Source organism: Bufo gargarizans, chromosome 11 (assembly GCF_014858855.1).
Source record: "Bufo gargarizans isolate SCDJY-AF-19 chromosome 11, ASM1485885v1, whole genome shotgun sequence".
Taxonomy (NCBI): Eukaryota; Metazoa; Chordata; class Amphibia; order Anura; family Bufonidae; genus Bufo; species Bufo gargarizans.
Genome location: NC_058090.1, coordinates 45,268,330 through 45,283,311, shown reverse-complemented (window position 1 = coordinate 45,283,311; position 14,982 = coordinate 45,268,330). Strand labels below are relative to the sequence as shown.

At 44.0% G+C, this 14,982-nt stretch overlaps 1 protein-coding gene across 4 annotated transcripts in view; it reads right to left on the bottom strand.

Moving 5' to 3' along the window:
• Window positions 1–13,399, bottom strand: part of SLC8A3 (solute carrier family 8 member A3) — a 314,434-nt gene extending 301,035 nt beyond the window's left edge. For all 4 annotated transcript variants that reach the window (XM_044272299.1, XM_044272301.1, XM_044272300.1 and 1 more), the window contains exon 1: window positions 13,094–13,399. The gene's annotated coding sequence lies outside the window, so the exon portion shown is untranslated. The remainder of the gene's footprint in view (window positions 1–13,093) is intronic.
• Between the last annotated feature and the right edge of the window lie 1,583 nt (window positions 13,400–14,982).

The window sequence follows — 14,982 nt, the reverse complement described above, 5'->3', positions numbered from 1 at the left end:
CACTTTCTATGTTCCTGACTTCACCTATTTAAAGCACTGATGGTTTGAAATATCTTTCTTACCAACCAGGGAATGCAAACCTTCCCAAGTGTCTCGGATCCTGGGGGATAATCACAGACCTTTAGGGCTCATGCACACGACCGTGCTGTTTTTTTTTTTTTGCGGTCCGCAAATTGCAGATCCACAAAAAACGGATGCCGCCCGTGTGCCTTGGAACGGAACAGGAGGCCCATTATAGAGATGCCTATTCTTGTTTGCAAAACGGACAAGAATAGAACATGTCTCATAATTTTTGCGGGGTCACGGAGCGGCGCAACGGATGCGGACAGCACACAGAGTGCTGTCCGCATCTTTTGCGGATCGACTGAAGTGAATGGTTCTGTATACGGAATCAAAATACAGCCCGTATACGGAATGCAAGAAAAACGTTTGTGTGCATGAGCCCTTACTCTGGTACAGGTTTCCAAGGACTGAAAGTACTCCCAGCTGTCAGGATGTTCTCACTTGTCGGGATGAACAATGGTATCCTCCCTCATCCTGCCAGTCCTTAAGGCTACATTCATAGCGGTTTTTTTTTAATTTATTTAAAGGGGTTGTCCGCTTTTCTGATATTTATGACCCATTCTCAGTAGCATTGCGTGGAAAGATTTCTTCAAGATGGAGGTTTATTGAGCTTGGTCACACATACACAATCTTCTCCCCCTTGTCTAGGCCTCAGGATAGGTCATCAATATCCGTGGGTCTGTTTGAGGAGGTTACGGCGCTCATGCGAGTGCTGCAGCGTTTACTTCCACACTGTCTACATTGGAGCAGAGGTGCAGGGTAATCACAACAGCTCTGTCTCATTCACTTGAATATAGTTAAAATACCATTTGTTCAGTGAATACCATAAAAAGAAGTCCTAAAAATGGTGGAAAGGCATTGTTTTTGCAAACTGTAGCCGCCAAAAATGCATTACAAATTATACAATTCGACTCATGCAACCCAAAATGGCACCATTAAAATGGCATCTGTCAGCAGATTTGTACCCATGACACTGGCTGACCTGTTACATGTGCGCTTGGCAGCTGAAGACATCTGTGTTGGTCCCATGTTCATATGTGCCCGCATTACTGAGAAAAATTATGTTTCAATGTATGCAAATGAGCCTCTAGGAGCAACGGAGGCGTGGCCATTACACCTAAAGGCTCTGCTCTCTCTGCACTTTGACAGGGCCAGGTATGATGATGATTTCACTGTCTGGTCCTGTGAAAGTGAATGATGACGATGCGACAGTTGCAGAGAGAGCAGAGCCTCAACATGTTTGTAAGACAGGGATCAGCAACCTTCCGCACTCCAGCTGTTGGGAAACTACAATTCCCAGCATGCGCCATTCATTTCTGTGAGAGTTCTGGGAAGAGCAGAGGAAGTATGCATGCTGGGAGTTGTAGTTTCACAACAGCTGGAGTGGCGGAGGTTGCCTACCCCTGATGTAAGATGATTATATGGCAGTGCTCTTTGCTGATATTCTGCACCATTCTCTACATTTCTAAAGCATGCCTCAATGTTGGGCAAGTTATTTTGTCTACAAAATGGCTGCTGATGGAGAGTCGTGTGACCAGATATGTCGTCATCTCCAGTCAAATACACTGCACCTGCCATCTGGGAGTTTTGTGCAGGCGCAATGTGAATGGAGAAGGCTGAGTGACGTGTCTGGTCACATGACCCTCCATCCGTGGCCATCTAATGGACAGGACCTCTATGCGGACAGCGCAGCCCAACAAGGGTACATGGAATATGAAATATAGCAAATAGCACAGAATATCAACAAAGGCATACGCATGGATCAACAGTAGCCAAAACTGGCCAACCCCTTTAAGGGGGATAAAGTAGGAAATTATTAGGGAACTTACCCATTTTAAATGGAGTCCCATGCTAATAAAAATGTAGACTTGCAATAAATGTGTATGCAAACACTGAAGCATCGCTGCAGCTCTATAATAAAGAACAAGAACGCAGGGAGAGCGATACCTGGGCTCGGTGGCAGGTCAAGGCTACTGTCCATGTAAAATAGGACATCAGTGACTAGCAGCACAGGCAGGCTACCGGCTATTATATTACATAATCCCCACACTTGGCATAGCGATAGCTTGCCATTTTTAAAGCTACACCGCTTGATACATTATGACGGTGCATTTAAACTCTTGAGGCTTCCAGCTGACATGGACATATTCCTTCATCTGCATCTGTCACAACACGAGAACATCAGAAGAAAAGAAAGATGTACGGAGCATCAGGGCACCCCCACCCCTTCCTCCGCGTAGTAACCCCACACCCTGCCAGCACTCTATGGCCGCCTGCCTTGCCTTTTTTAGGAGAGAGCATGGCGCTGAGGCTATATTTGAATCTCGGAGTAAACAAGACTTCAGCACAAGGAGATGGACATGGCAGCTGCTTGACTTGAATCGTGAATTGATTCAAATCGCAGAACATCTCGCTTCCTTACGTTTTAAAGATATTATTAATCTGCCTATACTGACAATTTTACATTTTTTTTTTTCTTAATTAATTTTACCGCTCTGCCCCTTACATTAAATACATCACTTGTGTTTGCAGTCAGCATGGCGGCTATTACAGTCTCCACAGAGGTTGTCGCTCAGCTTTCGGAGGCTCTTGAATGACAAGTCTTTCAGGTGATCATACAGCAAAGCTAATCCATGCTGGAGGGTATTCTATAGCCATAATCGCATTTTAATCCCAGAACTTTAAACCTCACCCGGCTCTGCCCAGGAAAGCCCCCCAAAGCAGCATGATAAAGCTCCTTTTTATGCAAATATACATAGGTCTGCCTCTATTAAATACCAGTTCGAGAGACACTCCTGCGTGGGACTGTTGGCAGAGATGGATGTGGCATTGCATAAGCAAACTGGGAACTTCTTACTTTCTATGACATTGCATGTAAGGTTTTGTTCACGAGCGCTGTTTTGGCAAAAAAAATTAAATGACAGTATAGGCTCACAATTTGGCACGCTGCCAACTCCATTCAAAGTCTATGGAACTGACGGAGGCTCTCTTCATCAGTACCATAGATTTGAAATGGAGAGGCAGCATATACACTCAACCACTGCTACATTGAAACAGAATACAGGGAATGGTGAAAGTCAGAGTGGTGAGACACCCATATATCTACCAAAGTCTGTTCTGGTGATCAGTGGAGGTCCCATCGTTCTGTCCCCCATAGATTTGAGCAATTATCGGTTGAAAACTGTTTATAAAGGTTTATAAACAAGTTTTCATAAATGGATAGTACCGATGACTACAAGACATGTTGTAATATATCATAATAAAGAATTATGCTTTCTCATGGGCTTCTCAGGCCGCTTTCCTTCTCCTTTCCTGGGCCTCTCTTGGGTGCACTCTTACGCTGCGAACTTTGTTGCACAAATTTCTGCGACTGAAAATCAGTTCCATTCATTTGAATGGGGAAGCAAGCACATGGATTTCTACAAGCCTCGTTCAGGTAAATGGAACTGATTTTCAGTTGCGGAAATTTCTACAGCATGTGAGTGCACCCTATCTCTATTACCATCCTTTAAATACAATATAATATTCCCAGTCCGTTAATAATGGTGATTAATCGCTGCGTGTCTCAGAAGTGTTGTGGGTTGAGTTCACACGAGGTAAATGTAGACAGGCTATTTGAGGCCACGCGTTTTTTCTTTTCCACACAACTTATCCCAGGAATTAAATCTTTCGCTCCCCACAGTGGAAGAGTCTCACAGACGTCCTCTATCTTAGAACATCCTGTGAAATATCAGAAAGGTGCCCGATAGTGAAGCACCGTTTTCTATCTTCACTGGGATAGTAATCCTATGAATGGCAGAAATTCCTCGCCATAGTGAAGTACTGTAAGTCACAGTAAAAAAAAATATGGATTTATTATACAAAACTTCTTCTAAAATCGCAAATAATAGATAAATATATAAAACTCCCGTGTCCTCTTACAGCCCGACCCGGGTTTCGCTCCTTTGGCTTCGTCAGGGGCGTACATCCAAAAACCTTCCCACAAGTCCTTTATCCTCAACTCCACCTACAGGTGATTTCTGTAGACACCCAATCGCACAGTTCGCGGGTATCCAAATACTCTTATCATAAAATCCAACATTCTTATTATAAAATCCAACATTCCTTTTTAAAAACAGACCATCAAACATAAATAATCAGCATCATCTAGCTCTTTACCAACGCACCATCACACTTCTCGAATCCTTTGCTCCTTTCATTCATAATGCACCATATCATTTATCATCACTTCCGTTGTCCTTTTCTTTTCTTATCCTTCCCAATATAAATTACCCACTTTTGAGGCATGCTTTCAGATCAAACTCCACATTCCGTCCCCCTGGTTGTAGGGTATTCATTTCATAGATCCACCTTGCTTCGCATTTGTCGATTTTTTTTCTATAAAATCTCCTCCCCTCCAGTTTCCCTTCACTAGTTCAATACCGGCAAAAATCAATCCTTTCGGGTTTTTCTGATGGATATTTTTAAAATGCAAAGAGACCCCATGAGTCTCCAACCCCTTTTTAATATTTCTAATATGTTCCTGCATGCAAATCTTTAATTTTCTTGTGGTACGCCCAATATCTTGGAGGCCACGCGGACACTCCAGCATATATACCACGCCAGCATTTTCACAAGTGATTTCCCTCTTGATTTTTAAATCTTTATTTCTATTATTGGAATGGATCTCTGTGATTTTTTGTTTTCTGTCTTTCCTCTCCCTGTTCTTACAAGCCGCACAAAAACCGCACCATATAAATTGGTCTCTTTTTCTTTCCTTCCTTTTCTTCTAAAATTGCACTGCGAACTAAGTGGTTGCGGATATTCAGAGCTTTCTTAAAGATCACTTTTGGACAATCTGGGATCTCTTTACCCATCACCGGATCATTTTTAAGTGTAGCCCAGTTCTTTTTTTATTACTTTTTTCATTAACCCTGAATGCACCGTATGATGAAGGCAAATCTAAAATCCATACTTTCCTTATTTTTTTTCCCCCTTTCGCTGTTTCTTCCACTTCTTTCCTACACCTTATTAGTTGTTCTTCAGAATACCCCTTTTCCACAAACCTACTGTGAAATATCTTACTTTGATCCCTGAAAACCGCAACGTCCCTTGGGGATGTTGTGGGTTTAAAAAAGGTTTTATGATGAAATTTGCCATTCTCAATGTACATGGTAAGATCGAGAAAATCCACTGCAACCTGACTGACATTGCTGGTAAATCTCAGGTTCCAATTGTTGCAATTTAACTAGTCTATGAAAGATTCGAGACCCTCTCTTCTTTCCCCTTCCCAGATAAGGAGACAGTCATCGATATATCTCTTCCAGGCAATTAACTTGCCCTGTTCAGACATTTTTCCTATCTGTGGGGTAATGAATAGTTGCTCCCAGGAGGACATAAAAATATTGGCGAAAACTGGGGGCGAATTTCGCCCCCGATTATCTGTAGATAGAAATCCCCGTCAAACCAGAAATAATTGTGTTCCAGGCAGAATTCGACACAATCCACAATAAACTCCCCTTGTCTCTGGGTCATCTGTCTATCATTATTAAGGACTTCTCTGATGGCTTCACATCAACAGTCCCTAACCAGATATTTTCACTACACATTTCCAAACTTTTAACTAATTCGATGACGCTATTCGTATCTTTAAGGTAGGATGGGGCTTCCACTACTGTAGGAAGTAGTCAATATATTCTGTCACCCTACTTGTAAGGGAGTTTATTCCAGATACAATAGGTCTCCCTGGGGGGCTCTGTTGGATTTTTGTGAGTTGGTAAATAACCTGGGTAACAGGTGCTTTAATCAATAGGTACTCATATTCTTTTTTATTTATAATTTTCTCCTTGTAGCCCCTTTGCAACAGACTCTCTAATTTCTTTTTATACTCCTCTAATGGATTTTTCTTTAGCATCAAATATGTTTCCTTATCTGCTAGTAGTCTTTTTAATTCTGCCTCATATTTTTTTGCATCCATAACAACTACCCCCCTCCTTTATCAACTGGCTTTATTACTATTTTTCAATTGTTTTCCAAACTTCTTAGGGCTTCTTTTTCTCCTTTAGTCATACCACGGACCATAACGCAATTCTATGATGGAATGCATAATGGAATGCCTTTAGAGTCATTCCGTTATTTATTCCGTCATAATAGAAGTCTATGGGCTGCAAAACAGATCCTTCCCATTTCCGTTATGCAGGGGAGTACTCTCCGGACGGATCCGTTATGCAGCCCATAGACTTCTATTATGACCGAATGCCTCTAAAGGCATTCCGTTATGCATTCCGTCATAGAATTGCGTTATGGTCCGTGGTAACAGAATCCATAACGCGATTCACCTTTTACCAGTAAATTAAGCGTGAACGAATTTCAAAATATGAAATTCGCTCATCTCTATACTTAATGACAATGGTGACATTTTTGGGAATGACTTGCAGATTTTCTATCCCCACAGGTAAATATAGAGGTTGTGGTAATGCCTCTAGTTTAACCAGGTCTATGGAGTCAATAAGCCCAACTTTCAAGTTTGACTCCGATTACGCTGTTTTCCAGAAACTGACTTCAACTTTGATTCCGCCTCCAGCTCAGCCTCTGACTTTAACTGGTTCATCAATGGCCTATGCACAATAATCAGTAATAAATTTTTTTTTACTGTTTTAAAATGATGGCAATATCCAGCTGTTCAATATTTTCAGCACCATCAAGCAATATTTTTAAGTCAGTATTAAAGTGAGTGCATTTCAATCAACTTCAAGCACATCCAAAAGTGACTGACTTCACAATCCTGATTTAAACACACTTTGAAGGCAATTAAAGGGGTTATCCAGGAATTTACATTGATCACCTATCCTCTGGACAGGTCTTCAATATCAGATCGGCAGAGTACAGACACCAAGGACTCCTGCCGATCAGCCTTAAGAAGAGGTCGGTGCTCCGCGTGGGCTGTGGCCTCTTCTTAGGCCATGTGACATCAAGGTACATCAGTCACATGGCCTAGTTGCAGCTCAGCCTCATTCATGTCAATAGGGCTGAGCTGCAATATCAAGCACAGCCGCTATACAATGTATGGTGATGTGCTTGGAAAGCTAGTGGGAGTCAGCTGCGCTCACCAGGGCCTCGGTGAGCGTGGCGGCTCCCTGAAACAGCTGACCGATGGGGGTGCCATGAATTAGACCAGGCATCCTCAAACTGCGGCACTCCAGCTGTTGCAAAACCACAACTCCCAGCATGCCCGAACAGCCTACAGGTATCAGCCTACAGCAGGGCATTGTGGGAGTTGTAGTTTTACAACAGCTGGAGGGCCGCAGTTTGAGGATGCCCGAGGATAGGTCATCACTAGGAATTCCGGGACAACCCACTCATTTCTCAAGTGAACATGTCCCTTCCCACGAGGATACATTCCCATTTTTAGCAGATTTCCTGAAAACAATGTGAAAGCATTCTTATATTAAAAGGATTGTCCCACCATAACTTATCCCCTATTCACAATACAGGTAATAAGTATCTGATCGGTGGGAAGTCTGACAGCTGTGACCCCCCCCCCCCACTGATCACAAGAATGAGGTACCTGGAGTCCATGGGAGTGAATGAATCAGTGATCATGGATGTGTGCTGCAGGATATAGCCTAGCACTGTACTCAGCTTCTCTGCAACAGCCCCACAAACAAGGAATGGAGCAGCAGCGTGCATGGTCCAGTCACTCGGGGGGGCTCTGACATCTCATTGTTGTTATTGGTGGGGGTCCCAGCAATCAAATTCCTAGTGATCAAATATCCACAGGATAAGGGCTCATGCACACAAACGTATTTTCTTTCCGTGTCCGTTCTGGGGTTTTTGCGGACGTATGCTGAACCATTAATTTCAAAGGGTCCGCAAAAAAAAAAAAAAAACTGAAGGTACTCCATGTGCATTCCGTTTCCGTATGTCCGTTCCGCATAAAATAGAACATGTCCTATTATTGTCCGCATTACGGACAAGGATACTACTGTTCTATTAGAGGCCAGCTGTTCCGTTCCGCAAAATACGGAATGCACACGGACGACATCCGTATTTTTAGCAGATCCATTTTTTGCGGACTGCAAAATACATACAGTCGTGTGCATAAGCCCTAATAGTGAATAAGTTCTTGGTGGGACAACGCCTTTAACGGTGGTTTAGTGCACATGAAGTGGTAGGCTCAGACAATGTTTAATTAATTGCAATGAGTACTTAAATCAATACTGAAAAAACAGGGAGGTACTCAGAAAAAAAAAAAATCCACTGAAACTCCATTGTTGGTTTTAAAGAAATACCTTAGACGAGGCTAGATTCAGACATGCAGTTTTTGATGCAAGCAATTGAACAAAACACGGAAAGAATACATTCTGGTGTATGGCCCAAAGGAGAAGTATCGGTCATTTATTTTTTTTTATTTTTTTTTGACCCACCACTGGCTTTGGTTTAAAAAAAAAAAAAATAAATAAATGTATGTGCAAATCCATCTCTTGGGAATTGTGTGTTAATAGAGGAAGTCTTCTGTTCAGAAAGGAGAGTGCTCTGCTCCACCTGGGCCAAAGACTAACCTCCAATGCTTGTTGTCACCTTTGCCAAAGATTACCACCACAAAATGACAAAACTTGCAAAAATAGCGACCAAAGATCATTCCCTTAGCATCAGCAACAACTCCTGTTGGCAGGAGGACCCTTTAGCAATCACCTCAGTGCAGACAGACAGAAAAGGGACCCTTCAGTTTCTTGTGCTGTATAAGGCCTCATGCACACGACAGTATTTTTTTGCGGTCCGCAAAAAGGGGTTCCGTTGTTCCGTGATCCGTGTCCGTTTTTGGTTCCGTGTGTTTTCCTTTATTTTTGGAGGATCTCCAGACATGAAGGAAAGTAAAAAAAAATCTAAGTCAAGTTTGCCATGCAAATGATAGGAAAAAAACTGACACGGACGACAATCTTGTGTGCCTCCGTGTTTTTTCATGGACCCATTAACTTGAATGGGTCCGCGAACCGTTGTCCGTGAAAAAAAATAGGACAGGTCCTATTTTTTTCACGGACTGGAAACACGGATCACAGACGTGGATGACAAACGGTGCATTAGCTGAGTTTTCCACGGACCCATTGAAAGTCAATGGGTCCACAGAAAATCGCGGAAAACGGAACAACGGACACGGAACACAACAACGGTCGTGTGCATGAGGCCTAAGTGAAATAATTCCTGTATACAATGCTTAAATAGTATCTAAGTGGTCGGCACTCCAGCTATTGTAAAACTACAATTCCCAGCATACTCTATCCGTACCCATAGTAGTTCCCAGAACAGTCAAGCAAGTGTGCATGCTGAGAGTTGTAGTTTTACAACTGATGACATGCCAAAAGTTGCTGACCACTGATCTATATAAAGTATCCTAGAAACTACCACCATATAGAACTCACATCCCCCTGCCACATATTGCCCACAATACCGCCATACAATGTCCAAATAATACCACCATATAATAATCACATAATACGGCATATACTGTATATCAGCTGAAGAGTCGGAGAGGACTGTGCAGCTGTGACAGCCATACAGTTCTATCTATCGTTGGGTCCAGGCTCGATGTAAATGAGCGCTTTGCCAGGCGAGGGGAACAGATTGTGGAGGAGAATATTTTTTAACTCTACTAAAGTTGCTTCTGGGTTCCATCTGTTCCTCAAGGGTTCCTAAGAAGCGGGAGCCCTGTACAACCGCCAAAACTGCCAACCCCTAACACACACACACATCTGTTATGAAAATCCAGCAGTTTTATCTGCAATACCATGTTTCTATGTTTTGTAAAACCACCAGTACAATGGAAAGGTTTCTTGTGGGTTTATTGAAAGATGGTTTACTGTACCTTTAAGAGCACATTTACCCACACAAATATTAGAACATTTCCAGTGTGAAGCACCAGGTCTACATTACAGAACCATATGCAAGCGCATCTTCATTTACACACAGGGTCAGATGTTAGAGAGGGTATAGCTATACTCTAGATGGAGATGTGGATTCAGACATGATGGAAGATAACATTGGTGGTGGGGGTGCAGGCACCGGAACGCCAAGGAATTCACAAAACCTTGCTGAAGCTTAAGTGTATTGCATCACAGATTTCCAAGCAATTAAGCCCTTCATTTTTTGGGAAATCAGTAGACGTAAACGTTCATAGGCTACAAGCAATGGGATCTTCTAACCATGTCCATAATCCACCAGAGATACACAAAATGGGGGAGATTTATCAAAACCAGTGCAAAGAAAAACTGACTAAGGCCGCATGCACACGGCCGTTCCAGTGCATTGGGGACCGCAATTGCGGTCCCCAATGCACAGGCAACATCCGTGCAGCGGGGCGGACCCATTCAACTTGACTGGGTCCGTGGTCTGTCCGCACCGCAAAAAAAATTAAAAATGACATGTCATATTTATTTGCGGTGCGGAACAACGGAAAGAAACACCACAGAAGCACTCCGTAGTGCTTCCGGTGTTCCGTTCCGCATCTCCGGAATTGTGGACCCATTCAAGTGAATAGGTCCGCATCCGTGATGCGTGGTGCACACGGCCGACGGCCGCGGATTGCCGACCTGTCGTTTGCGGGCCGCAATACGGCCACGGCCGCCCAACGGCCGTGTGCATGAGGCCTTAGGCTAGTTCCACATTAGGGAGCAGCCTTCTGGAGATGTCTGGACCTGGCACTGCTGGAAGCTACAACATCGCCGCCCAGCCCCGTTGACTATCATTTGGCCGCAACCTGGCAAATATGCCGAGAACCAGCTGGACGAAAACCGCTGTGCAAAGGTTTTCGTCTGTCCGATTTTGAGGATGTATGCTGGGTTGTGGCCAGATCTCCATCGGTCCCCATTACAGTCAGTGGTGCTGGCGGAGGCCAGGTAGCGGCCTGCAGTGCCAGATCCATATATCTCCGGCATTGTAAACGCTAGGGTGAAACTAGCCTTTGTTCCTGATAGCATTCAATCAGAATGATCATTTCGTTTTCCAAAGGAGCTCTGAAAAATTAAAAAGTGGAATCTGATTGGTTGTTATGGGCAACTAAACCAGTTTTCTTTTACGCCAGTTTTGATAAATCTCCCCCAATAAATCCAATGTAATACAGATTACACAAAGATTGTTTCACCAGCTACCATACAGTTTATGACTGCAACACATGGACCCCCGAGAGTTTCTACTGGACCGAGCTGAGATATGTACTGTGGTTCTATCTTCTACCTCCTGATGAGGGTCTCAGCGCAACGTGAAGTTCTCTGTGGAGATATTTCATTAGGGAATCACATCAGAGCAATGGGTCACCGCGACTCTAATAATAGAGCATGGCAGGAAGGGAGAAATCAAATTCCCAGCAGCTTCCTTGCACATGCTGTCAGCAGAATACAGGTGCTGTTTATAGCAGCCTGTTTTCTGTGAATGAGAAGTTCATGGGGCAGTCGTCATATGCTGAGTGGCATCACATCGACCACTGTGGACATAACATCTGCCAGGAATGCGATTTCCCCATCACCGCCCCGCCGGGTTGTCAAAATATATATAGATTAGATTAGATTGAAAAATTACTCAAGATGGAATTCCCTAACATAACGGGGAAAGCAGCTCCAAAGTCATGCCTATAGGTCAGATGAAATATACAATTTACTAACCGCCCCTCCATGTCGCCTCACTGGCAGAATATAAACCACTGTAGGTTTTGTCTACAAATAACATTTATTCCAGTTCATTTCAATCTGCGCTAAAGAATGCCAAACCTCCACACTGCCATCCAGCCTGGCGATACCGACGCTACAGGAATGTCCCAGAGCCTTTACATTTATTGGGCCCAAAAACGTTGCTTTATTTTGCTAGACCCTGGGATGTACCACTGCATAAAGGGTATCGTCATCTTCTTTCTGCAAACAAACTGGGGCACACCTAATAGCCGAAATCTGACCCGACAGGGATTCAAGTATATCAAGCGTAGATAAAGAACACATTCGAGCATGGCGCTAAATAAAATATTTTCTGGATGACGGCACCGCACAAGCTCAAGCAAAAACCGTCCAGTCTTAGATTTTATTCATTGCTGAATCTGATTGGTACAAAGGGTTAACAAACAGCCCATTGGACTGACCAACCTTCAATATGCACCCCATTCATTCCCGTGCCATAATAGGGGTGTATATTGAAGGTAGGTCAGTCCAACGGGCTGTCAAAGTTTAACACTGCAGTGACAAAGGGGTTAATTTTGCCCACCGGCAAACACCGGACCATCACTGTACACGTAGCAATGTGAGGCTGACGACACAAAAACTATAACTAATCTAAAAAAAAATTATAAAAAATTGCGTAAATGAATCCATGGCAACTTCTGCATAGAAAGGGTTAACACATGGCCATCAATGCACCCATCAGCTGTGGCCAGTAAAATGCCTCCCTTCGCCTGCCAGTCTATTGTACGGCTCTGTCTTAATCAGCCCAGGAGGGGGTAACCCATTATTTCGGAGTCGCCAATGAAGGGTTAATGCCCCATCGCTTGGCAGACAAACAGTTTTTTATTATTCCAGGAGTTCGCTGGCTTCACCCTCCCCTTGTATTTTGCCTAGCTACAGCAGTCCAGAATGGTACAGCACTTGATGCAATAGGCTCTCGGGCATTTGAAGGGTTAAAGGGTCCCCTCTCGGCTAATAAAGCCTACATAGAGTTAATCCAGACCGATTCTTTGTGCATTGCACCCCCACCTTGCACTAATTAAATCAGTCACGCTAGATATGAAGGGAAAGACCTCATTAACCCTTTGCAGGGGGGGTTTGGACATCCATCCATCTTCTCATAGCTCTGTCAATAAAGAGGTTAAAACCTCCAAGTGAGAAGAGCCCCCCGATTGCCAGTCATCCAGCTGATGTGCAGTGTAGCCCGAGACCTGCTAGTGTGTACAGGGATGTAGCAATGTATGCCTCATCCATAGGGGGAGGCTGGGAACACGTAGCACTGGGGGGATCCCACAGATCTGGGCTGCCTGCATGCTATACGTGCCTGTGTATGGCTGCAGCCTTGCACTTACCCCTAGTGCAATCCTTGCTTGGCTGGTCTTCCTTTTGGTGCTGCTCCTCAGGGTTCTTGCATTGCATCTCCTGGTTAATCAGTGCCTGGGTAGGGGGAGGGATCGTTTGCATGTCACTCCAAATTGCCTTACTTGCTAAAAATTCTCTCTCTTTTGCAGCTGTCAGGGCAGACAGAGCAGGAGAGGAGGAAGAAGAGGAGCTGCTGACTTCAATCCGATGCCATGCAGTGTGTGTGTGTGCTGGAGAGGGGGGCACTGATCAGCATGCCTCCTCTCATTCCAAACTACATGGAGATATTGAGCAAAGTCTTCACTGTTGCAAAATCTCAGCAGCCATGTTCTGCAGACCTCCACTGGGGGAGCATCGAACAATTTTACATGCTCTGTATAACAGATTTCCGAGGGAGTGTGTCTAAAGAGCCAAGGCAACTTTCCTATGGTGTGGAGTTCACATCTTCAGTCACTTCCATCAGGTATTGTGAGCCAAAATCAGCAGTGAAGAGATAAGGGACAATGGAAAGAGCTGCACCTTTTCTGGTTTTGGTTCACAATAACAGAAGGAGATGAAAGCTCCAGGAACTCTGTGGCAATGACTACATGGCCTGTACTAGAACAGCAGTAATAATATTAGTAGTCGTAATAATAATAATTACAGTGGAGAATATACAATAGAAATAAAGCAGATACATTTCCTATAAACATGAAGACACGGATACATTACAGGGAGTATGAGAGGACACACGTGGCTCCGGCCCCTGCAGGTGCTTCCATAGAAGTTTTAATTGCGGCTACTGGGACACATTTAGGCCTCATGCACACGACAGTGTTTTTTCACTGTCAGTGATTTGGCTTCAGTGGTCCGTGTCCGATTTTGCTTCAGTTGTGTCTTCCTTTTTTTTTGTCTGACGGGAAAAAAAAGGAAGGTTAAGGCCTCATGCACACGACCGTTGTTTTATTCCGTGTCCGTTGCTCCGTTTTTCTGCGAACCCACTGATTTTCAATGGGTCCGTGGAAAACTCGGCTAATGCACCGTTTGCCATCCGCGTCTGTGATCCGTGGTTCCAGTCCGTCAAAAAAATATAACCTGTCCTATTTTCGCGTCACACGGTTTGCGGCCCCATTCAAGTCAATGGGACCGCAAAAAAACGCGAAGGCACAGAAGATTGTCATCCGTGTCCGTGCGTCCGCGTCCGTTTTTTTTTTCTATCATTTGCATGGCAAACCCGACTTAGACTTTTTTTTACTTTCCTTTATGTCTGGTGATCCTCCAAAAATAAAGGCAGACGCACCGAAACAAAAACGGAAACTGATCACGGAACCCCATTTTGCGGAACGGAACACAACAACGGTCGTGTGCATGAGGCCTAATGAAAAGTGTAATTTTATTGCACCAAGGTCTTGTCGAAAAAAAAAAAACGGATGACATACCAGTTGTGCATCCATTTTTTTTGACAGACCCATTGACTTGAATGGGTCCGTCCTCCGTTTTCCACTGACAAGAATAGGACCGGTTATATTTTTTTGACGGACTGGAATCACGGATCACTGACGCGGAGAAAAAACAGAGGACTATCAGTTTTTTTCACAGCTCCATAGAAATGAATGGGACCTCCGCTAAACTGTGAAAAATGACGGAACGGACGCGGATGCACACAACGGTCGTGTGCATGAGGCCTTAGGCCTCGTTCACACAACCATGTCCGTGCTTAAGGCTAGGTCTACACGATGACATTTTGGCACACGACAATTTTTTAAATGGTAGTCTATGGTGTCGCACTGCGACATGCTGCGATGCGACAGTTGCAAAAAATCTATTTGAGATGGATTTTTCTGTGACTGTCGCGTCGCAGTATGTTGCAGTGCGACACCAACACCATAGACTACCATTA